We start from the raw sequence: 26,668 nt of genomic DNA, 5'->3' as shown, positions 1-26,668 counted from the left end.
TAAACAGTAGCTCACGACCAAGATGGAAAGGAACAAACCATTGGAAGGTCGTAGTGTAATTAGGTATTAGTTTATCTTAACTATATGATTACACTAGTACACTTAGAGTGTATTGAGTAGGACCATTTGAGGTCGTTCCTTTTATACTGACTTTATAAAAGAATAAAGACCTCAGTTATTATGGAAGTGTGTGCTCTTAATCCTAATATAATAACAAGCACATATATTTGATATTTATTTCTTTAATTTATCAATGGGTGAGATTTAGTTCGATAAATCAATAAACCCGATAAGTTGGGAAATGATATCACTTATAGTGTGTGTTGTTGATTATAGAAGGAAACTGTGTCCTAGTGATCTAGGTTGAGAATATCCCCAAGAGGAGCTCATAAGGATTGTCATGTTAAACCCTGCAGGTGGACTTAGTCCGACATGACGATGAAGTTGAGTGGTACTACTCTTGGAGCTAGATATTAATTAAGTGAGTTGTCAGTAACTTACTTAATTAGTGGACATTTGTTATCTTAAACACAGGGAGACTAACACACTCATAATAAGAAGGAGCCCAAAATGTAATTTGGGATTGGTGCGGTAGTTCAATAATAGTTCTTTAGTGGAATGAATTATTGTTGATGAAATTAAGTTGTGTGTTCGGGGCGAACACGGGATGCTTAATTTCATCGGGAGACCAAAACCAATTCCTCCTCTCGGTCCCTATCGTAGCCTCTAGTATATTGAGATTTATACCCACCGCATACCCACCTTCTTACCCATCCAATGGGGCCGGCCAAGCTAGCTTGGAACCCAAGCTAGGGCCGGCCAAGTCCAAGTGGATGAGCCATGTAGGTGGCCGGCCAAAGCCCAAGCTTAGGTGGCTGGCCACTAGAATATTAAAAAGGATTTTTATTAAAATTATTTCTTATGTGGATATCATGATTTTAAAAGAGAGTTTAAAAAATTAAAAATTTCCTTTTATAGCTTTCTACAAAAGATTAAGAGAAGAAATTAATCTCTTTCCTTATTTGTAGTTTAAAAGGATGGTTTTAATTTTTGGTAAAAACTTTCTTTATTTGTAAATCATCTACATGTTTAAAAGAGAGTTTAAAATTTGAAATCTTTCCTTATTTGTTGATTAAAGGAGAATTTTAAATTTTAAGAAAACTTTCCTTTTTAATTATGTTCATGATTTAAAAGAGAGTTTAAAATTAAATATTCTCTTTTATAAGTTTCTACAAAAGATTAAGAAAAGATTTGATATCTTTCCTTATTTGTAGATTAAAAGAGATTTTAATTTATAGAGATAACTTTCTTTTTATCCACATGTTTAAAAGAAAGATTTTAATTTATTAAATTTCTTTTTTATAAACCAATCATGAAGGGATTAAATTATTGGAGAAATTTTATAAATTTCTGGAGACAAATTAGGAAGTTTTAATTAATTAAAACTCTCCTTGTTTGTAGCTTTGGTGTGGCCGGCCATGTAAATTGAGGAAAGGAAAATTGTTTTTAATTAAATAAATTTTTCCTTTTCATGGCAAAAGAATTAAGGAAGTTTTTAATTAAATTTCCTTATTTGCCAAGACCAAGGATTATAAAAGAGGGGTAGAGAAGGCTTCATGGTGAACAACCTCTATTATTTCTCTCCTCTTTTCCTTGGTGTTGTGGCGCCAACCTCTCTTCCTCTCTTCCTCTTGGTGGTGGCGAACCTTCTCTATTTGCTTGGAGCTCTTGTGGTGGCGGATACTACTTGGAGAAGAAGAAGAAGAAGGAGAAAGCTTGTATCCTTGGAGCTTGGTTGGTGGAAAAGATCTTCATCTTTGGAAGCTTTGTGCTTGGCGAAACTTGAAGAAAGGAGAAGAAGGTGCTTTGGTGGATTCTCATCTCGAAGATCGTTGCCCACACAACGTCCGAGGTTAGAAGAGGAATACGGTAGAAGATCAAGAGATCTTTTAAAAGGTATAACTAGTATTTTTCTTTCCGCATCATACTAGTTATTTTTGGAAATAATACCAAATACAAGAGGCTTACGATTCTAGTATTTCGAATATGTTTTTCGAAGTTGTGTTCTTTTGTTTTATTTTTCCTTGTGATTTGATTGTTCTTTTCGGTTAACCTAAAGTTATTTTAGGAAATTAAATATTAGATTTCTATAAAAGGTTTTGTCTAGTCGGTGGTGGTTGCTCCCATATCCAAGAAGGCCATGTGCCTCGCCACGTCAGTACTGGGAACCAATTATGGAAATTAATATTTAATGGAATTAATAACTTAAGGTGATTTGGGTCGAACGTGTTAAGTTCCGCAGGAGATCCAAGTCAAAACCTAAAAGAACAAATAGATTAAGTTTTGGATCAAACGTGTTAAGTTCCGCAGGCGATCCAAAATTTAATTTAAAAGAACACATGGTAGCTAGGAAAAGGTTCAGACCTTTGTACAAAATTTTTGTACAGTGGAACCTCTAGGTTTTCCGAGTAGCAACCAACAATTGGTATCAGAGCTAGGGTTTTGCCTCTGTGTATTTGGTATTAGTTTAATTATGCACATGTCATACATAATTTAGGCAGGATAATAGTAGGATGTGCTAACTTTGTGGATGCAGGATCCAACTATTATGGCTTATAGTTATTATGTGTGTGATTGGACCCTTGGACATGTCAAGGGCATTTTATTGTGTGTGCATGATTGTATTATAAAATACAGCAGGAGCTGTATTTAGTTTTATTAGGATTTTATTTTTGATCTAGATACATGTACATTCCTTTTATGGAATATAGGATCAAAATGTAAAATTCTATTTATGTCATGGATCTAATCTTGCAAAGCGTGGAACCTTCGAAGGACCAGAGGCGCTGAACTAGGAGCAAGATGGATGCGACAGCTAGACCCGATAGCGGTGGCCAAATATGGCGTAACTTGGGATGACAACACACGGAGGACAACTAGAGATAAAAGCCATAATAGTTGAAAATTAGATTTTCTATTTATTGCTTTTATATTGTCGTGTGCATGTTGGTTTACTTATTTAGTAGGCTAGCATAGTTAAAATTCCTCATTTATAAATAACTAAGTGGGAGAGGGATTTTAAGTAAATCCCATGGTCTCCATTCTTGGTTTGTAAGTGATGCAAACAAGCTTGCGTTGGCTCGAGTGCCTTCCTCCATGCGGATGAGCTTGTTTGTGGATCACTAGAGCAGACTTCCATTTCGGATGACTATAGGAAGTTAATTAAGGCGTGTGATCTTCCCCAACGGAATGGGCATAATCTTATTAATGGACTTAGTGTCAAGTAATGGTATACACTTAGACACATCTAATAGTATCCTCCCCATCGGAGTCACTACTATTATTTGTGTGACCAAATGAAACCAACTATTAATTTGTCATAAAACTAGGTTGACAAGATAATAAAATTAAAGGGTTAAAACCCATCTTACAAATGATTGATTTTGTATACGTCCACACTAACGTGGCATACAAAATTAACGGTGTTGAGATAATTTTATTTGTCATAAAGATACGTTGACAAGATAGTTAATGGGTAAACCCTCCTTTTACAAATGTTGAATTTGTATCGTCCACACTAACGTGGCATGCAAAATTCACGGTGTTTGAGGTGTTGGTAAATTTAAATAATATTGTTTGAGGAATCAATGTTTTTAAATTCAAAGAGTCTTGACCAAATATTTGATCAAAGACAGATCAACTATTAATTTTATTCGTCATAAAGTAAAGTTGACGAGATAATAAAATTAATGAATAAAATCTCCTCTTCGATTTTGTATACACAAAATTCATGGAGATTTTAAGGAGTTGATCTTGACCAAATGTTTTGTGATTCTTAGGATGTTTGTCAATTCCCTAGTTGTCATACTATAGAAAAGACTTAGTAGTCTCAATTGTAATGATTGGAAATAGGACATGGACATTAAGGTAGACTGTCTTCTTAGAACTAAGAACAATTTAGGTGTATTTAATTTATTAGTTGAAACATGTCTAGTGGTGTTATCTACCAGAACCTGGAGGGTAGATACAAGATGCCATTAATCATGTCTGCAATTCATTGCAGGGTTCCAGGAAACCCGACAACTAAATGAAAGGTAAATCACCGTCCACATGGACACTACTGTAAAAGTGGTAGCTGTTGCAGTGGGAGATGTTTATCTTTTGATAAGAATAAAATATGGATTTTAAGTAATTGTCTTTACGTACTAAGTTTAGAAAGAACCTGATTTCAGTTTCTAAACTATTATAGATATTGTGTCTATTTTGATAACAAGGTTGTTATCAAGAAAAATAGGGAAGTTATCTATTCTGGTATGATGGTTGACAATTTATAATCCAATAACTCCCACGATGCAACAAATGGAAATTAGTAACACATCTTCTAATTTTAAGAGATAGCAACCTGCTGAATTGAACCAATTATATCTTTGTGTTCTCACGCCAGGTTATACTTGGGTAGGATTCATTTGTATCTGATGATCTTTTGGTTTTTTTGGTAGGGTAAATCGTTCCAACTGCGAGTCTTACTTGGAAGGAAAATAACCAAGAAGCTTTTAAGTCCAAGGGTATGGAGTCAAAGATATGTTGAAATCGGTTCATTCGATTTGTGTGATCCTATGACTATCCGGACAAGAGGTAGTATTGAATATTTTGTCTAATTTATAGATAACTATTCAAGATACAAATAAATTTACTTAATGTACCATAAGACTAAGTACTTTGATTAGTTCAAAGAGTACAAGGTTGATGCGGAGGAATAAAGTACAAAGTCACTATGGAAGATCGTAGTGGTAAGTACCTCTTGAGAGATTTTAGGAGTCACTTATCAGAAGTTGGATTTCAATCCTAACTAACTGCATCTGGTACACCCCAATAGAATGATGTAGTAGAAAGAAGGAAAAGAACTCTTATGGAATAATTAGATAGATGATGAGTTATTAAGAAAATTACCAAATTTGTTTTAAGGATAAACTCTGAAAATGAAAGTGAACATAGTGCCTTCCAAGTCATAACTCTCTACTCATATAGAATTGCTGAATAGGCGTAAGCCTATTTTGAAGCATATTCGGATTTAGGTAATCCAGCATATATGTTAAAGAGAGATAATGATAAGTTGGATAGGAGTTCACTTGTTTGTAAGTTATCCTAGATAAACAAAAGTAGGTTTATAGTCTTAAAAATCAGAAGGTCATTGATAACATCAATGACTGATTTTTAGAAAAGGACTATATAATGAATCACGTGCTCATAAGTAAATTTGTTCTTAAGAAAATAATAAAAGACATGTCTAATCTAGTATCAACTGTACAAGATGAGATACCACAAAAAAAAAACTGCAACACGTATCACAAATGATACACAATTGCAGAAAATGCCTTGTCGTAGTGGGAGGGTTGTTAAGCAACCTTAAAAGATTCATGTTTTGGGAGAGTTTTTGAACTCGATCCCTGAAGGACATGAACCTGATCTCCGGACATATGACGAAGCACTCCAAGATAAATATGAAGCATCTTGGCAAAGAGTAATGAATAATAGAATTAGAATATATGTATTCTAATAAAATCTGGAAGCTTGTAGAACCACCAAGTGGTGTAAAAGCCTTTGGGTATAAAAGGTCTATAATAGAAAAAGAGGGATAGACAGGAAGGTAGAAACCTTCAAAGCAAGGCTTGATGAAAAAGGAAACCTTTTTCACTGGTAGCCATGCTTAAGTCTATCCGGATTCTTTTATCTATTTGGCAAGTGGATGTCAAGACAGCATTCCTTAATGGAAGTCTTGAAGAAAGCATCCATATAAAGCAACCAGAAGGGTTCATTGCAAAGTGCTAAGAGCATCTTCTGTGCAAGCTCAATCAGTCTATGGACTGATACAAAGCTTCAAGGTCTTGGAACATCCAGTTTATCAAAGTAATCCACACCTATGGATTTATTGAGTAAACGGATAAAGTTTTGTGTATACAAAAGATGTGATGGAAACGTGGTGGTATTTCTTGTACTATACGTAGATAACATTTTTGGTAGTTGGAAACAATATCAAAATGTTGTCAGAAGTAGGGGTATGGTTGTCCAAATAATTTGATATAAAGGACTTGGGAGAATGTATATATTTTTAAGATCAAAGTAATAAGGGATCACAAGAAAAAATATATTTATTCCAAGCTTGATACATCGGAAAAATCCTTGCTCATTTTAAGCATGCAAAACTCCTTAAAAGGTTTCTTACCTTTTAAGCATGGAGTGTCTTTATCTAAAGAGATGTCTCCGATGACATTAAAGGAGATTGAGGACATGTAGGCAGTTCTTTATGCTTCGGCAGTTAGACAACCTAATGTATGCTATGCACGAGATCTGAAATTTGTTTTGCCAAGGGCATAGTTAGCAGATATCAAAGTAACCCTTGACAAGGACATTGGACTGCAGTAAAGCATATATTAAAGTACCTTAGAGGCGCTAGAGATTATATGCTAGCTTACAAGGCAGTTAATTTGGTCCTAGTGGGTTGCATGGATTTTGGCTTCCAATCGGATAGGGATAATAATAAGTCAACCTCGGGGTTTTGTGATTACTTTAGGAGGTATAGTCATAACTATGGAAGAGTGATAAGCATAGGTGTTTTTCTGGACTCCACCATAGAAGCTTAGTATATGGCAAGCCTCTGAGGTAGTCATAAAAGCTGAATGACTCAATAACCTCAAGATAGACTTAGATATGATTTACGGTTTGTCCAAAAATTATTACAATTTATTGTAATAATGTTGGTGCAGTAGCAAACTCGAAGAAACCATAAGTCTATAAGGCAAGTAAACACAATAGAGCGCAAGTACCACCCAATACGAGAAATCGTATAAACGAGGAGAAGTTGTTGCCGCCTAGATTGCATCAGGTGATGACCTATAGATCTTTTCACTAAGGTCCTTAAGGCGAGAGCTTTTGATGGACATGTTGAAGGGTTGGGAATCAGATGTATGGCAGCATATATGGCAGCTTAGTCTTTTAGTATAAGTGGGAGATTGTTAGAGTGTATACTAAAAGCCTAGCTTTTGGTATAAACATTTATCTAGAAATAAGAATCACATTGGTCAAATGTCTACATTTATGATAAATGTAGTTGCTCAATTAATTTATATTGTAGATAACATGGTGTGTGGTGTCACATACAGAAGATCATGTTATCGGTTCCTTATAAATTATAAACAATAGCTCACGACCAAGATGGAAAGGAACAAACCATTGGAAGGTCGTAGTGTAATTAGGTATTAGTTTATCTTAACTATATAATTACACTAGTACACTTAGAGTGTATTGAGTAGGACCATTTGAGGTCGTTCCTTTTATACTGACTTTATAAAGGAATAAAGACCTCAGTTATTATGGAAGTGTGTGCTCTTAATCCTAATATAATAACAAGCACATATATTTGATATTTATTTCTTTAATTTATCAATGGGTGAGATTTAGTTCGATAAATCAATAAACCCGATAAGTTGGGAAATGATATCACTTATAGTGTGTGTTGTTGATTATAGAAGGAAACTGTGTCCTAGTGATCTAGGTTGAGAATGTCCCCAAGAGGAGCTCATAAGGATTGTCATGTTAAACCCTGCAGGTGGACTTAGTCCGACATGACGATGAAGTTGAGTGGTACTACTCTTGGAGCTAGATATTAATTAAGTGAGTTGTCAGTAACTTACTTAATTAGTGGACATTTGTTATCTTAAACACAGGGAGACTAACACACTCATAATAAGAAGGAGCCCAAAATGTAATTTGGGATTGGTGCGGTAGTTCAATAATAGTTCTTTAGTGGAATGAATTATTGTTGATGAAATTAAGTTGTGTGTTCGGGGCGAACACGGGATGCTTAATTTCATCGGGAGACCAAAACCAATTCCTCCTCTCGGTCCCTATCGTAGCCTCTAGTATATTGAAATTTATACCCACCGCATACCCACCTTCTTACCCATCCAATGGGGCCGGCCAAGCTAGCTTGGAACCCAAGCTAGGGCCGCCAAGTCCAAGTGGATGAGCTGTAGAGGCCACCCATGAGTCCCAAGCTTAGGTGGCCGGCCACTAGAATATTAAAAGGATTTTTATTAAAATTATTTCTTATGTGGATATCATGATTTTAAAGAGAGTTTAAAAATTAAAAATTTCCTTTTATAGCTTTCTACAAAAGATTAAGAGAAGAGATTAATCTCTTTCCTTATTTGTAGTTTAAAAGGATGGTTTAATTTTTGGTAAACTTTCTTTATTTGTAAATCATCTACATGTTTAAAAGAGAGTTTAAAATTTGAAATTTTTCCTTATTTGTTGATTAAAGGAGGATTTTAAGTTTTAAGAAAACTTTCCTTTTTAGTTATGTTCATGATTTTAAAGAGAGTTTAAAATTAAATATTCTCTTTTATAAGTTTCTACAAAAGATTAAGAAAAGATTTGATATCTTTCCTTATTTGTAGATTAAAAGAGATTTTAATTTATAGAGATAACTTTCTTTTTATCCACATGTTTAAAAGAAAGATTTTAATTTATTAAATTTCCTTTTTATAAACCAATCATGAAGGGATTAAATTATTGGAGAAATTTTATAAATTTCTGGAGACAAATTAGGAAGTTTTAATTAATTAAAACTCTCCTTGTTTGTAGCTTTGGTGTGGCCGGCCATGTAAATTGAGGAAAGGAAAATTGTTTTTAATTAAATAAATTTTTCCTTTTCATGGCAAAAGAATTAAGGAAGTTTTTAATTAAATTTCCTTATTTGCCAAGACCAAGGATTATAAAAGAGGGGGTAGAGAAGGCTTCATGAGAACAACCTCTATTATTTCTCTCCCTCTTTTCCTTGGTGTTGTGGTCCAACCTCTCTTCCTCTCTTCCTCTTGGTGGTGGCGAACCTTCTCTATTTGCTTGGAGCTCTTGTGGTGGCGGATACTACTTGGAGAAGAAGAAGAAGAAGGAGAAAGCTTGTATCCCTTGGAGCTTGGTTGTTGGAAAAGATCTTCATCTTTTGGAAGCTTTGTGCTTGGCCGAAACTTGAAGAAAGGAGAAGAAGGTGCTTTGGTGGATTCTCATCTCGGAAGATCGTTGCCCACACAACGTCCGAGGTTAGAAGAGGAATACGGTAGAAGATCAAGAGATCTTTTTAAAAGGTATAACTAGTATTTTTTCTTTCCGCATCATACTAGTTATTTTTGGAAATAATACCAAATACAAGAGGCTTACGATTCTAGTATTTCGAATATATTTTTCGAAGTTGTGTTCTTTTGTTTTATTTTTCCTTGTGATTTGATTGTTCTTTTCGGTTAACCTAAAGTTATTTTAGGAAATTAAATATTAGATTTCTATAAAAGGTTTTGTCTAGTCGGTGGTGGTTGCTCCCATATCCAAGAAGGCCATGTGCCTCGCCACGTCAGTACTGGGAACCAATTATGGAAATTAATATTTAATGGAATTAATAACTTAAGGTGATTTGGGTCGAACGTGTTAAGTTCCGCAGGAGATCCAAGTCAAAACCTAAAAGAACAAATAGATTAAGTTTTGGATCAAACGTGTTAAGTTCCGCAGGCGATCCAAAATTTAATTTAAAAGAACACATGGTAGCTAGGAAAAGGTTCAGACCTTTGTACAAAATTTTTGTACAGTGGAACCTCTAGGCTTTCCGAGTAGCAAGATTACGCACCTTACTTACCTGACTTGGTGATGCTCCCCCTTCACTGCAGCTTTCTTCTCCTGATGTTCCTCCCTCTTCATCTATGCTCATCTCAGAGCTTGAGTCATCTTCAGGAAGATGGTTAGCCATCATCGCTAACCCGGAGAAGACTTCGACGTCTGATTAGGAAGAAGATGAATCTGACCAAGTAGCCTTCAGGCTTTTGTGCTTGGATGATTCTAGTTTCTTGTACTTTGTCTTTTCCTTCTCTTTCCGCTTTTTCTTCAAGTCCGGGCAGTCATCTTTGATGTGCCCTTCTTCGTTGCAGTTGTAGTAATGAACCGTCCTTTTTCTTTGCTGATGCCTCTTTGTCTGCGATCTAAATTTATTAGATTTAAAAAATTTATTGAAGCGTCTTACCAGTAGTGCTGCTTCAGATTCGTCGACCGAGGCTTCGGAGTTAGAACCGTTTATTCTTGCCTTTAAGGCAATGTTCTGACTAGTCTTCTCTACTCCATTAGGCTCTGCAACTCGAGATTCGTGAAGCTCAAAAGTAGAAAACAAATGTTCTAGAGTACTTACCTCGAAGTCCTTAGAGATGTAGTACTGATGTGCGTAGATTATATACTCTTTTATGCATATTTTTATGCACATTTACATATTTTGAGCATGCTTGATCTATGCATTTTTATACTTCCAGCGTTCCTTTTAGCATATTTACTCTTTTGGTTCGGAGATCTGCTTTTTGTGCATTTTCTGTACACAGGAGTCGATTTGGTGAAGAATCTACATCTTTGGGCAAGCCTTGGAGGAAACGAAGGGAGAAAGCACCGGGCCGTGTACCTCACACGGCCCTGCACTGGTATGGAGCTCGGGCCGTGTGGAGTTTGGCACCAACAGAAGAGGAAGATGACATGGCCGTGTGAACCTCGCACGGCCGTGTCAAGATTTGAAGTCAACCAGAGCAGAAGCCTTACATGGTCGTGTAGATCTACACGGCCGTGTGAGGTTTCCAGAGACCAAGCAGACTGTGGCCGTGTGCACCACACGGCCATGTAGTATTTCCAGTGAGCAGAAGGGTTCTGGCCGTGTGGAGTCACACGGCCGTGCAGCTTTGGCAGAGAAGGAACTGGACATGGCCGTGTGAATCTCACACGGTCGTGTCACGGGGCCGTGTGGCGCCCGATTCCCTCCTCTATTTAAACTCTCCTTCATGAATTGAAAGGGGATCTCTCCCCCTTTGGGAGAAGGCAAGATTTGGTGGTTTCCTCCCAATCTTGGGAGGATTTCTGGGCGATTCAAGGGGAGCTCTTGACGATTTCGGCTCCGGAGCGAGGATTGGATCCGAAGACGAAGCTTCTTCGTAGATAAGTTTTCTCTTTCCCCCTTTTCTTGGTTTCTTGGATTGGGGATTTAAGAAATGCTTGTATTCTTTATTTCTTTGGGTTTTCTTCCTCGATTCATGGAGTAGATCTTGTATTCTAGGATGAAGGGAGTATTTGTATGATGGATTGATGTAATCTCTTATGTATTTGCCATTTTCTTGTTTCAATGACATTATCTTGCTTGTATCGATTAGATCTTGAATGATTAATGGTGATTCGTGCTTAATTCTCATTCTTGATTAATTGTTTGGATTTCTTATGGACTTTGTAAAGATAAACTCTCACTCGATCATCCGAGGGATCCACGTGACAGGTGCAAGCCCGTGTAAGGACGTTTGAGAGATAATCTTGAAGAGGAAATAGGAATATTCAAGAGAGTAGGATGGATTTTGTGATTAGTTTCTTGTATCTTGATAGATTAATAAGTCGTGGGCTTCTACGTTGATATCCGAGGAAGGCATAGTAATAGGTGCATTTCTGTGTAAGGACAACATAGGTTCATGTCTAATTAATCCTATTTAGATACATTTCTCAGTTCTTAGCCGGTTGTCTATTGCAAGAGAGAACCGGCAACTTTCTACATGTTTGGCAATTGAGGGATAAGAATTGGTGAACCATTTACATTCGAGAAATCCTACAAAGAAACCGAAACTCCTAGAATCTCCCTTTATCATAACCCAAAACACTAAATTCTTGTTTGTTGATCTTTAAGATTAGATTTGTTTACCTTTACTTTGCTTTTGAAACGATTGGATAGTTGTTTAGCTAATTCGCATTGAGACATTTCTAGTGCTTATTCCAGTCCCTGTGGATACGATAATCTTTTATATTACTTGCGACATTTCCGTACACTTGCGGAGAGCGAACAAGTTTTTGGCGCCGTTGCCGGGGACTGCGCTATAACATTAGGAATTATCAATTGAGTTAGACTAAACATAGCTTTTCTTTTTTTTCTTTTGATTTGCATAGTTATAACTAATTGTTAGAATTCTGTTTTCGTAAGCTTTTCCTTTCTTGAATAACATTCTTGACAATTCTTTTTGTTGCAATTCTAATTCTAATTCTAACTTTGCATTCTTGATTTCTAGCACTCTAATCTAACTTTTCTCTGTTTTCTCTTTTGATCTTGTTTTTTTTTTCTTTTCTTTTGTAAACATATCTTGCAATTTTTAGCATATGAATTATTCTAGATATTTTTCTTTTTCCTTTTATCTTTTCTTTCTTGTTTTCATTATGCACTTTCTTTCTTGTAATTTAAATTCTGCATTTGCTTTCTTGCTTTTCATATTGCATTTTATTTCTTGTTTTTGATTCTTGATAATTTTCTTTTTCTTCTTGAATATCCATGAGCACTAACATGTCAAGCAGGCCCATGAGAAATTTTTCTACACCCTTTTCTGCAAGATTTTTATCTCCCATTGTGCAACCTCAAATTGAAGCAGAAAGTTTCCAACTAGACCCAGAGATAATTTTCATGATACAAGGTCACAAATTTGGAGGAGAAGTATCGAAAAGTCCTTATCCGCATCTTGAAACATTTTTAGAGATTTGTGATTTGGTGAAATGTGAAGGAGTATCAGCAAATGCAGTTCGATTGATGACATTTCCTTTCAGTATCAAGGATAAAGCAAGGACTTGGCTATATTCTCTCTGTCCTCAAAGCATCACAAGTTGGGAACAATTGGAGAAGCAATTTCTGAATCATTTTTTCCCTCCAAGTAGAACGGTGTATATGAGGAATTGCATAACAAATTTTGCTCAGGGATATGGAGAATCATTATTTGAAGCATAGGATAGATTCAAGAGTCTTCAAAGACAGTGCCCTCATCATGGTTTTGAAAAATGGTTGATTTTGCACATATTCTATGGGGGAATTTCTTTCTCAGACAAGAGTTTATTGGATTCATCAGCTGGAGGTTCTTTTATGGACAAAAGTGTAGATGAAGCTTATTCATTAATTGATCAAGTGACATTGAACCTCCATGAATGGTCAAACAAAAGTTGGATGGAATTTCCCTCAGATATTCAAAAAGTACAAGCCATAAATGTAAGAGAGCCTGTCAAACAAAATGAAATTCAACCACCTAAAAATGTTGAAATTCACAAGTCACAGAGTGAGGAGTTCAAACATTTGGGGGAAAAACTTGATAGTATTGTTTCAAAATGGTTTAAAGAAGATCCCCCTCCTACACAGTCAAGATCCAATGAAAAGTGTGATGATGTTGGGTTGAGAAGTGGCAAAAATCATGAAGAACTTTTGAAGAATGACATGTTTAGAATTGAGGAGAAGAATAATAAAAGATCACAAGAGCTCAATTCCATTTCTCTAGGAAGTTCCCAAAGGCCAGAAGTACCTTTCCCTCAACAATTAATCACACCAACATTAGATAAGCAAGTTGGATCTCCTCCAAAAGCTCAAAGGGAATTTGGGAAAAAGGGAGTTCAGTCTTTCCCAGGACTTTCACTAAGGGTTCCTTTTCCATAAAGGTTAGTGGGGGTCAATGAAAATAAAGACTTCGGCAAATCCTGTGACACTAATATGGTTGAGTGTAGATTTTTGAATATATATGAAGATGAAGATTTTTCAGATGAGGATTTCATTGATAATGTAGTGGTAAATAAGTTTTCAGATCTACCTCAAAATTTTATAAGGTGTTATAGTGACATTGAATTTTCAGATGATGAATGTGATGTGGTAGATCAACTTAAAACTGCAAGTGAAGTTATTGATCCTCTTGTTATTGATTCTCCTATTGAGGACATAGATGTTGGTTTATTTTTTGATGTATGTGTTGATGATGATGATATGGAAGAATGTGTAGGGAGCTGTGTTGTGGAAGCAGCATCTCAAGGATCACCACCTTTGTCAAGACAACCCTTATAGGTTTTAAGAATTGATCATGTTTTGGAACAATGTGTAGAGACTTATGCAGAGCTAGCAGAGTCTCAGGAATCACCATCATTGATATCATCAACACCTAAGCTAGAGCCAGAACCATCATTTGATTCAGAGGATGTCACATCTACATGTTTAGAAATTTCAGGTACTCAGCAAAGTAAGGTTAGTATTTCTTGTGATCTTTTGGAAAACTTTATGGAGGTACCTATAATTGACTTTGTTGGATGTGATTCAGTTTTTATTACTTATTCATCTGATCTTGATATAGTTCTAGCTCTATACTATATAACATGCTTGTGGGAGATTTGTTTTTCTTTTGGATGTGCAGATTTCACATGGGCTAATAATTGGAAGCTCAATCTGAACCGTCTTCGACCACCTGAAAAAATTTCCAAGAAGACGAAGATGGAGAGAGTTATACTTTACTTTGTAGCTCCTTTGATGGAAGCTCCCTCCATAATAAGAGCCCTTGGTAGGAGGGTTCTAAAATATATTACCCCTCCAAGAGCAAGATTTAGATGAATCTAATGAGGTGGTCGAGCTAATGACCTTAAACAAACGCTTCTTGGGAGGCAACCCAAGTTCATTTTCCTTATTTTCTTTTATGTCTTTAGTTCTCTCTTTATAATAAACATGTATCCTCTACTTAATTTTTCTTGTCTATCTTATTGTTGTAGAATTCAAAGTTGTGGAGGAATGTGAGTATTGGATGGAGGAGTATCTTTAAAAACATGAATGTCAACCATTTGGAGCTCATCACTTGGTAACTTCTCTTAAAATCTCCTCCACATTGTTTTTAGTTTTCATTGGGACAATGAAAAGTTCTGGGGATGATGCATTTGATTTGCTTTGTTTGTTTTTGTTTTTTGCTTATGTCTTGCATTTTGTTTTGATTTTTTGTGGCATACATTTTGAGAACATCAAATCTTCACTTATATGCTTTCTTGGATTCAAGTTAAATGTTAGCACGATTATTGTCTTGATTCATGATGTTCGAATGATGCTAGTAGTAAACTTTGTGTAGTTCTTTTTTCTATCTTGGGAAGCATTAATAAGCTAAGAATCTTATGGTGATGAGTTTTAGCTTTGGTTCAACCTTAAGGATTTTATCTTCACTACACTTGTGCTTGATGTTTGAATAGTTGATGTCATTGAAATAGTCATGATTCATCTTGTTTGTTTAGTACTTGGTTTCCATGGTGATTTCTCAACTTTCATTTTGGTTACTGGATGAGGCTCAAATCATTAAAGCTCATTTGGAAAAATCAAAATATCCCAACATGTGTGCTAAAAGTACATTTGTGAATAAGTTTTGCACAATGCAAACACGTATTTAAAAAAAAAAAGGATATAAAAAATAGTTGTCATGAGTGGAATATAGCAAGTCACCCCTTTGAGACCGAGTTAGGTTACTGGGGAAATGACTGCTTAGCTTCTCTTGAGATTGAGCACACCTTTGAGACCTTGGGTTAGTTGAGAAATATGAACCAAGTGAATGGTGAGTAAGTGCCTATCACTGGTTACTTGTCTTTCACTGGAAACATTAGGAATTCAAATTTGATGACGACTTGACTAGGACATGGATTGAAACTTGAAGGGTGTTGAGTTACTTTTACACTGTGCACAAGATTCTTATGCTTGAACCATACTTTACTTGTTTCCATGATCATGCTTGTTAATGAAACTTTTTGATAGAGTTAGGAAAGTGCACTGGGTTTTATGAATGTGTTGTAGAACATATGAATTTAGACTGCAGCATTTTGCTTGAGGACAAGCAAAGGTTTAAGTCTGGGGGTGTGATGTGCGTAGATTATATACTCTTTTATGCATATTTTTACGCACATTTACATATTTTGAGCATGCTTGATCTATGCATTTTTATACTTCCAGCTTTCCTTTTAGCATATTTACTCTTTTGGTTCGGAGATCTGCTTTTTGTGCATTTTCTGTACACAGGAGTCGATTTGGTGAAGAATCTACATCTTTGGGCAAGCCTTGGAGGAAACGAAGGGAGAAAGCACCGGGCCGTGTACCTCACACGGCCCTGCACTGGTATGGAGCTCGGGCCGTGTGGAGTTTGGCACCAACAGAAGAGGAAGATGACATGGCCGTGTGAACCTCGCACGGCCGTGTCAAGATTTGAAGCCAACCAGAGCAGAAGCCTTACATGGCCGTGTGAGACTTCCAGAGACCAAGCAGGCTGTGGCCGTGTGCACCACACGGCCGTGTAGCATTTCCAGAGAGCAGAAGGGTTCTGGCCGTGTGGAGTCACACGGCCGTGCAGCTTTGGCAGAGAGGGAACTGGACATGGCCGTGTGAATCTCACACGGCCGTGTCACGGGGCCGTGTGGCGCCCGATTCCCTCCTCTATTTAAACCCTCCTTCATGAATTGAAAGGGGATCTCTCCCCCTTTGGGAAAAGGCAAGATTTGGTGGTTTCCTCCCAATCTTGGGAGGATTTCTGGGCGATTCAAGGGGAGCTCTTGACGATTTTGGCTCCGGAGCGAGGATTGGATCCGAAGACGAAGCTTCTTCGTAGATAAGTTTTCTCTTTCCCCCTTTTCTTGGTTTCTTGGATTGGGGATTTAAGAAATGCTTGTATTCTTTATTTCTTCGGGTTTTCTTCCTCGATTCATGGAGTAGATCTTGTAATCTAGGATGAAGGGAGTATTTGTATGATGGATTGATGTAATCTCTTATGGATTTACCATTTTCTTGTTTCAATGACATTATCTTGCTTGTATCGATTATATCTTGAATGATTAATGGTGATTCATGCTTAATTCTCATTCTTGATTAATTATTTGGATTTCTTATGGACTTTATAAAGATAAACTCTCACTCGATCATCCGAGGGATCCACGTGACAGGTGCAATCCCGTGTAAGGACGTTTGAGAGATAATCTTGAAGAGGAAATAGGAATATTCAAGAGAGTAGGATGGATTTTGTGATTAGTTTCTTGTATCTTGATAGATTAATAAGTCGTGGGCTTCTACGTTGATATCCAAGGAAGGCATAGTAATAGGTGCACTTCTGTGTAAGGACAACATAGGTTCATGTCTAATTAATCTTATTTAGATACATTTCTCAGTCCTTAGCCGGTTGTCTATTGCAAGAGAGAACCGGCAACTTTCTACATGTTTGGCAATTGAGGGATAAGAATCGGTGAACCATTTACATTCGAGAAATCCTACAAAGAAACCGAAACTCCTAGAATCTCCCTTTATCATAACCCAAAACACTAAATTCTTGTTTGTTGATCTTTAAGATTAGATTTGTTTACCTTTACTTTGCTTTTGAAACGATTGGATAGTTGTTTAGCTAATTCGCATTGAGACATTTCTAGTGCTTATTCCAGTCCCTGTGGATACGATAATCTTTTATATTACTTGCGACATTTCCGTACACTTGCGGAGAGCGAACAAGTACGCATCTATTAAGGAGGCCCACTCAGGAGTTCTAGGGAAGGCGTTGAGCGCGTACCGAATCGAGTCCCGTTTCGTTACTTCTTCTCCAGGATTGGTTAGTTGCGTGATCAACTCTTTGATCCTTGCTTGGAGTTGCGCTACCTTCTCGCCTTGGTTCATCCGGAGATTCATAAGTTGAGTCGAGAGGATGTCGCACCTCTCTAGCTTAGCTTCCGAGGTACCTTCGTGAAAATCCAGGAATTTTTCCCAGAGGTCTTTCGCGGAGTCGTAGCTTCCGATTCGACTTACCTCTTGTGGTGGCAGCACGCTGACCAGGTGGAATTCTACTTTTCCGTTGGCGATAAAATTGGCTTGCTCCTTCTTGCTCCACGTGTTTTCTTCTTTATCTTTAGGCGCTGTATATCTATATTTCATTTTTAAAAGTATATCATATTCAATTTTAAAATATACCTCCATTTTTCGCTTCCATGTAGCGAAATCTCCGTCAAACTTTGGAGGATGAATATTCGCTCTGGCCCTCGTCTTGATCGTGGTGCTTCAGTTGACGGTTAGTCCTTCTGAGGTGGTCTGGCTCTGATACTGTTTGCGCTGCGGCGCCTTCAACAGGTCAGTTTTGACCATTTGCGCTGCGGATAAAATTTTATCTACTGACCGAGCTGGAGGCACCTTGAACCTTATTGAAGGCGCCTTGGACCCTCGGGATAGACTTTCCAGGAGCTATATAAAGCTCCTAGAGCTAGGAAATAATAATTCCATTATTTATTCAACTCTGTAACAACTTCCTAGTAATAGTTCTGAGTCGTTAATGTGTAAAAGGCTTCTCCGCCTTTAGCAAAGGAGATCTTCTACTGCGCTTTTCTTACTGCCCTGGATTAACATCCCTCGAACGCCACGCACGTTCTTCTTTCCCACCGGTGTACTCTTCCGCAGCTCTCTCGTCCTTCGGACATACCGAGTCCGTCGGCTCCCTTCTCGTGCCGTCCTTCTCGCTAGCTGCGTCTTCCGCTCGACTTCCTGCGCTCCTAAGCTCCTACACACTCAGACACAGGGATCAAACACAAAGCAGGACCTAACCAACTTGGTTGATCACATCAAAACACTCACGGGGTCCAACAACCTTCACTTACCAAGTGTCGAGTTATCTCCTCGACGTCCAATCTGACCCATGAGGTCTTCCTGTCGGAATCGCACATTCAGATTTCCTCCTGTCAAGAATCGAATATCCCGACCTCCTGTCAGAATTTCACATTAGGACTTCTCTAATCGGGAATCGCACATCCTAACTAGACTTCCTACTGTTAGAGTGTATATGAAAGCCTAAGCTTTTGTAGACATTTATTTTGAATAAAGAATCACATTTGGTCAAAATTATCTACATTTGTTTATAGTTGTTCAATTAATTTATATTGTAGATAACATAGTATGTGGTGTCACATACAGAAGATAATGTTATCAGTACCTTATAAATTATAAACAGTAGCTCACGACCAAGATGGAAAGGAACAAACCATTGGAAGGTCGTAGTGTAATTAGGAATTAGTTTATCTTAAGTATATAATTACACTAGTACACTAAGAGTATATTGAGTAGGACCATTAGAGGTCGTTTCTTTTATACTGACTTTATAAAGGAACAAAGACCTAAGTTATTATGGAAGTGTGTGCTCTTAATCCTAATATAATAACAAGCACATATATTTGATATTTATTTCTTTAATTTATCAATGGGTGAGATTTAGTTCGATAAATCAATAAGCCCGATAAGTTGGGAAATGATATCACTTATAGTGTGTGTTGTTGATTATAGAAGGAAACTGTGTCCTAGTGATCTAGGTTGATAATGTCCCCAAGAGGAGCTCATAAGGATTGTCATGTTAAACCCTGCAGGTGGACTTAGTCCGACATGACGATAAGGTTGAGTGGTACTACTCTTGGACTAAGATATTAATTAAATGAGTTGTCAGTAACTCACTTAATTAGTGGACATTCGACATCTTAAACACAGGGAGACTAACACACTCATAATAAGAAGGAGCCCAAAAATGTAATTTGGGATTGGTGCGGTAGTTCAATAATAGTTCTCTAGTGGAATGAATTATTATTGATAAAATTAAGTGGTGTGTTCGGGGCGAACACGGGATGCTTAATTTTATCGGGAGACCAAAACCAATTCCTCCTCTCGGTCTCTATCGTAGCCTCTTATTTATAGAGTACTATACCCACCTATACCCACCTTCATACCCATGTTATAGGGGCCGGCTAAGCTAGCTTGGGGACCAAGCTAGGGCCGGCCAAGCCTTGGTCCATGGGTGGCCAGCCCTAGCTTGAACCCAAGTCTAGGTGGTCGACCATTAAAAATATAAAAGGAATTTTAATTTTAAAATTTTTTCTTATGTGGAATACATGATTTAAAAGAGAGTTTAAAAATTAAAATATTTTCTTTTATAAGATTCTACAAAAGATTAAGAGAAGAGCTAAATCTCTTTCCTTATTTGTAGATTAAAAGGTTGATTTTAATTTTGGTAAAAACTTTACTTATTTATCATCCACATGTTGAAAAGTTAAATTTTAAAATTATAGAAATTTCCTTTTATAGCATCAATCATGAAGGGATTATTAAAGAGAAATTTTATTTTAAAATTTCTCCCGAAGCAAATTAGGAAGCTTTAATTTTTCTAGCGAAAAATTTCCTTGTTTGCTTATTTGTTGTGGCCGGCCATATACACTAAGAAAATAATTTTAATTTTAATTAATTAAAATTTTCCTTTTCAATGGCAATAGAATTAAGGAAGGTTTTATTAAATTTTCCTTATTTGCCATGGCTAAAGGATTATAAATGTAACGCCCGCCCTTCCAGGTAGCACTAAGGCCACCCCGGAGGGACGGACGTCACTGAAACATAGACATCAATTACTAATGCATATGGATTCATGGCAGCGGAAGACTTATTTAAAATTTTTCTTTTCTTTTATCATATGCATTTAGTTTACTTATCATGGCATGTGAATCAAAGCATACTGAACATTTCATCATTCTAACATGAGTAAAATATCATAAGTGTATGAAATACTAGCTGAAATCATCATCATAAGCATAGGGTCCAACTTAGTTCACATGCACAGCTTAACAAATTATAAGTTCCAAAACTTAAGTAGATCTATCCACCGAGCACTTCCACACACATCCATCACCTTTCCTGCTACTCCCCTTAATTGATCCATTCCTTGCCTTTATCTGTAGTACAAGGAAAACGTGTAGCTATAAGCCAAAGGCTTAGTGAGGTCCTTGCCTACTCATAAATCCGAAAAACACATAACATAACATAACATAACATGTAGAAATCATAGCATAGCATAACATAGCATGGAGAATCATAACATAGAACATATCTTATCAGGTAAAAGCCATAACATCTCATAACATAACATGAGAGGAAGCAGGACATAATATATCATATCACATAAGGAGCATAACATATCAAAGTATATCATGTGAGTGTACATCATGATTCATATCACATTCTGTAAGCACATATCATGAAGCCTATCATATCATGTAAACATGTATCATAACTCATACCTGTTCATAAGGGTGCATAAACATAATTTCATAAATATGTGCATGTAGATGCAATATGTATATTTTTTAAAACATGTATCATGGAATGCACATATGCATCATGCTTCTTTCAAAACATATAGTATACATGCTTGAATATCATATCATCATCATGAAAAGGGCCCTGGCTTGTACCACATGTAAACATAAATGCGCGCAATCCCTAGGACAGGGTAGCTAGCCCCGAACCTACTAGGGATCTAGGTCCGTTCATAGTCCGTCGACTTAGGGGCGTACTGAGGAGCCCATCCCTTAACGAGGTCCGTTCATAGTCCGTCGACCCCGGGGCGCTTATGGAGCCCACCCTTGGTACAAGCCATACAAAGTAAAATATCATGCATATCATATCTCATCATATCATACATGTCATAATTCTTGTCATATCATTAAAAGAGCTCTTGATCCCAACTTAAGGGAAGCATCTCTTTACCATAGCATGAAGAGTGCTCTTGATCCCAACTTAAGGGAAGCAACTCTTTTCCATAACATGAAGAGTGCTCTTGGTCCCAGCTTAAGGGAAGCAACTCTTTAGGCTTTTCTTCTTACATAAGCCATTCATACATGCATTATGAAACATAACATGTTCTTATCATAACATAAAGTATAACATGTCATTTTCATATCATCAAACATGGCATATCATCTCATGAACTTAGCATACATATCATGAACATGGCATATCATATCATGAGTCTAGCATATCATATCATTAACATGGCATATCATGTCATAAGTCTATCATATCATATCATGAACATGGCATATCATATCATAAGACATAACAATGCAACATATCATAAGGTATATTTTCATCATATCATGAAGCATGAAAGCTTAATCTACTCATATATCAAAAGCTACATATCATGAGAATACATAACATGTTTAGTTAGGTTTAAACTCTTTCCTAACCCAATTAATCCATCTTGGCCGAACCACATCAGTAGGTTTCATCCTCATTTCATTCCATATTAAGCATAGAACTTACCCACATAACATGTAAACTTGATCTAAACACATACAAGGCATTATACTTCATGAATAAGCATGTTTGAGTTCAAAACTCTAACCTTAATCCATTTATCTCAATTTGGCCGAAACATATCAGTAGGGTTCTTATATCATTTGGTTCCATATGAAGCATAAAACTTATCCACATAACATGTAAACTTGACCTAAGCACATACAAGGCATTATACTTCATGAATAAGCATGTTTGAGTTCAAAACTCTAACCCTAACCCATTTATTTCAATTTGGCCGAAACACATCAGTAGGGTTCTTATATCATTTGGTTCCATATGAAGCATAAAACTTATCCACATAACATGTAAACTTGCTCTAAGCACATACAAGGCATTATACTTCATGAATAAGCATGTTTGAGTTCAAAACTCTAACCCTAACCCATTTATTTCAATTTGGCCGAAACACATCAGTAGGGTTTCATATCATTTTATCCCATATGAAGCATACAACTTAAACATACAACATGCAAATTTGATCTAAGCATATACAAGGCACTATACAAGCATATACAAGGCACTATACTTCATGAATAAGCCTATTTGAGTTCAAAACTTTAACTTTAACTTTAACCTATTTATTCTCAATTTGGCCGAAACATATCAGTAGGGTTTCATATCATTTTATTCCATATGAAGCATACAACTTAAACATATAACATGCAAATTTGATCTAAGCATACACAAGGCACTATACAAGCATATACAAGGCACTATACTTCATGAATAAGCCTATTTGAGTTCAAAACTTTAACCCTAACCTATTTATCTCAACTTGGCCGAAACATATCAGTAGGGTTTCATATCATTTTATTCCATATGAAGCATAGAACTTAACCATATAACATGCAAATTTGATCTAAGCATACACAAGGCACTATACAAGCATATACAAGGCACTATACTTCATGAATAAGCCTATTTGAGTTCAAAACTTTAACCCTAACCTATTTATCTCAACTTGGCCGAAACATATCAGTAGGGTTTCATGATTTTTCATTCATATCAAGCATAAAAATTTAAGTTATCCACATGTAAAAATTCATACATCATAAAAGAGTACAACTACTATAGTTTCTATGCAAAATTCTTGACCTAAGGCCTATAAGTCATGTTGGCCGAAACATATGTATAGAAATCTCCTTGTTTTTGTCACAACATGAAGAATGAGAACTTAACTATCAACACATAAAATTCACATATCATATAAGTATGAAATCGAGCATGTCTCACAAGAAAAGAACCTAGCCTTAACCCTCTTTTGTCTCTTGGCCGAAATATTCATAGTGAGGGTTTAGATTTCTTTTTTTTTTTTTTTTATAAAACATAACTTGAAACTTGTTGACCCTAAAAGATCATTCATCAAACCCCACAAGAAAACTTTTTACGGTTTTGAAAACTCTTGAAAAAAAACGTAACGATCGATTCGACAACAACTTGTACTGCAGTGAGGGGAATACTCACATCCTTCGCTAAATTCTCTAAGGAGGGAACCTTGCTTGTGAATCCTTCCTTGAGGAGAGCTTCCTTGCTTCTTGGTCTCGGCAAGAGGATGAGAGGGAGAGAGAGGTCACGGTGAGGGAGAGTAGGAGGAGAATGAGAGCAAATGACAACTCATCTTTAATTTCCTCCTTTTAATTTCCTCCTTTTAATTTCTTTTACTCTCTTCATAATTAAGAGAAAAGTCTAGATACATCCCTTCTTGGTGAGTAAGAAAGGAATATTCTAGAGCATCTCTTCATTAGAGAGGGAGAAGACAACTCTCACTTCTCCGTCTAAGAGAAGAGCCTTTTCTTCTTACATTTAATTATGGTTTCCCTCTCTTTCCTTACAATAATTTCTCTTGGTCTAGTGGTTATCTTATTCAGGTATCTAATGAGAGATCTAGAGTTCAAGTCCTAGACCTTATGTATTTTATTTCTATTTTATTTATTTAAGTGTTTGGCTAGGAGCAAAAATTCAACTAAAGCATATATATTTTTCTTTATTCTTTATTCATGATAGAATATTCTAGAATTTTGCTAAGGATCCTATGGGTGTTACAGTCTCCCATACCTCATAAAAGTTCGTCCTCGAACTTAAAATAAGAATTCCGGTAACTCAGAACTTCCTACTGAGCGCATCTGCTACCTTGTTTGCTTTTCCCGGATGATAAAAGATCTCGCAGTCATAATCCTTGACTAGCTCGAGCCATCTCCGTTGTCTCATGTTTAGGTCTTTCTGTGTAAAGAAATATTTTAGACTCTGGTGATCTGTATAAATCTTACACTGGACCCCATATAGATAATGCCTCCATATCTTGAGAGCAAAGACTACAGCGGCTAGCTCTAAATCATGTGTGGGATAATTCTTTTCATGCTCATTAAGTTGTCGAGAGGCATACGCAATGACTTTTCCATTCTGCATAAGTACAGCTCTGAGTCCCAATCTGGAAGCATCGCTGTACATATCGAATCCCTCGTTACTTTCTGGAAGAGTGAGAATTGGGGCACGAGTCAATTTTCTCTTCAACTCCGCGAAGCTTCTTTCACAATCCTTCGTCCATTCATACCTCTTGTTCTTCTTGGTGAGGGCTGTCATGGGGGCTGCAATTCTGGAAAAACCCTCTACGAATTTCCGATAATAGCCGGCTAGTCCGAGGAAACTTCGGATTTCACTGGCATTCTTTGGTCTGTTCCAGTTACTCACGGCTTCTATCTTGCTTGGGTCTACCATAATTCCGTCCTTAGAGATCACGTGACCCAAAAATGACACCTGGTCAAGCCAAAATTCACACTTTGAGAATTTGGCATACAATTGTCTCTCTCGGAGAATTTGTAATGTTATGCTCAGGTGCTCAGTGTGCTCTTTCTAGGTCTTCGAGTAGATAAGAATATCATCGATGAAGACTATCACAAATTTATCGAGATATTCCGAGAACACTCGATTCATCAATTCCATGAATAGGGCAGGAGCATTTGTAACTCCGAAGGGCATTACTACGAATTCATAATGTCTGTATCTCGTTCGGAAGGCCGTCTTTGGTATATCATCTTGTCTCACTTTCACTTGATGATAGCCAGATCTCAAATCAATCTTGGAGAAGACGGTGGCACCTTTCAATTGGTTAAATAAGTCATCAATCCGAGGTAAAGGGTACCTGTTCTTGATTGTTACTTTATTCAGCGCTCGGTAATCTATGCACATTCGCATAGATCCATCCCTTTTCTTCACAAATAGTACGGGAGCTCCCCATGGAGAGTGGCTAGGGCGAATAAGTCCTTTGTCAAGTAACTCCCGTAATTGTTCCTGTAGCTCTTTCAATTCAGCTGGCGCCATACGGTAGGGTGCCTTAGAGATCGGTTTAGTTCCAGGAATCAATTCGATCTCAAATTCAATTTCTCTGTCAGGTGCTAACCCTGGCAGTTCATCGGGGAAGACATCTGGAAAGTTGCATACAACTCTGACATTCTCTAGCTTCTGATCCTCTGCTCTACTTGCATCGACCACATGTGCTAGAAACCCCGTGCATCCATTGCTCAACAGCTTCCGTGCTTCCAGAGCTGATAGGAATTTCTCAGTCTCTCCCCTTGGCATTCCGCTAAATTCAAATATCAATTCTGCCTCGGGCCGGAAGACCACCTTTCTTTTACGGCACTCAATCGAAGCTCCGTATTTGCTCAAGAAATCCATGCCCAATATTATATCATAATCCTGCATATCCAGCACTATCAGATCACAGTATAGTTCCCTGTCTGCAATTCGGATAGGTGCGGCTCGCAGCATATGAGTGGATGGCATTACTTCTCCTGAAGGCAGGGTCGTTAAAAATTTGCCATCTAAGGCTTGCGGTGGCATATCTATCTTACTTGTGAAGGGTGTAGAGATAAACGAGTGTGTTGCCCCAGTGTCAAATAATACAGTAGCATACTGACTAAAAATGAGTATCTGACCTGTGACAACAGTCGAAGCGTTCGCCACATCTTCTCTAGTGAGGGAGTGGATCCTGGCATTCGTCATAGCTGGCGGGGCTTCCAGTCTCCCTTGGCCATTCTGAGGGCCTGCTAGTGCAGCTTGCATTAGATGTAGCTGTGAGGGGGCACCACTGTTCTGGATACTCTGCTGCTGAGGTGTCTGCATCTGAGTAGGACAATTTCTGGCCAAGTGTCCTTCCAATCCGCAGCTGTAGCACTTATTCGTGCCCACACGGCATTTTCCCGGATGCTTCTTTCCGCAGGTGGTGCACTGAGGAAACATAGGTTGCTTGTTCGCTGAACCATCCTGAGAACTGTTCCATTGTTTCCTCTTACCGTTGGAGTTTCCCTTCCAGTTGGTTCTGTTATGTTGAGGTTTCTGAACTTGACTCTTACCCTCATTCATCGCCTTCTGATAGTGTTCAGTGATCAGAGCACTGCTAATTAATTCCTCGGTGGTCTGTGGTCTATTAACGCCGCCGGCCACATTTAGGGCTATCTCGGGTCTGAGCATCTTCAGCATTAGTCTGACCCTTTCTCTTTCTGTACTGACTAGCTCTGGACATAGGCGCGCTAATCGATTAAATTTCTTCACAGCCTCATTCACTGATAGGTCACCTTGCCGAAACTCGGTGAACTCATCGTAGTGTTTATTGGTCACCTGCATATGGAAGAACTCTTCAAGGAATTCAGTCTCGAAGTCTGTCCATCTCATCTG

General features: G+C 37.3%; 1 non-coding gene across 1 annotated transcript; it reads right to left on the bottom strand.

Moving 5' to 3' along the window:
- Positions 1–12,758: 12,758 nt before the first annotated feature.
- Positions 12,759–12,864, bottom strand: LOC122013118. Its single transcript, XR_006120459.1, has one exon. It is a non-coding gene; the product is annotated as a small nucleolar RNA R71 (small nucleolar RNA).
- Between the last annotated feature and the right edge of the window lie 13,804 nt (positions 12,865–26,668).

This window comes from Zingiber officinale, chromosome 8A, assembly GCF_018446385.1.
Source record: "Zingiber officinale cultivar Zhangliang chromosome 8A, Zo_v1.1, whole genome shotgun sequence".
Lineage (NCBI taxonomy): Eukaryota > Viridiplantae > Streptophyta > Magnoliopsida > Zingiberales > Zingiberaceae > Zingiber > Zingiber officinale.
This window is presented reverse-complemented; position numbering and strand designations above follow the sequence as displayed.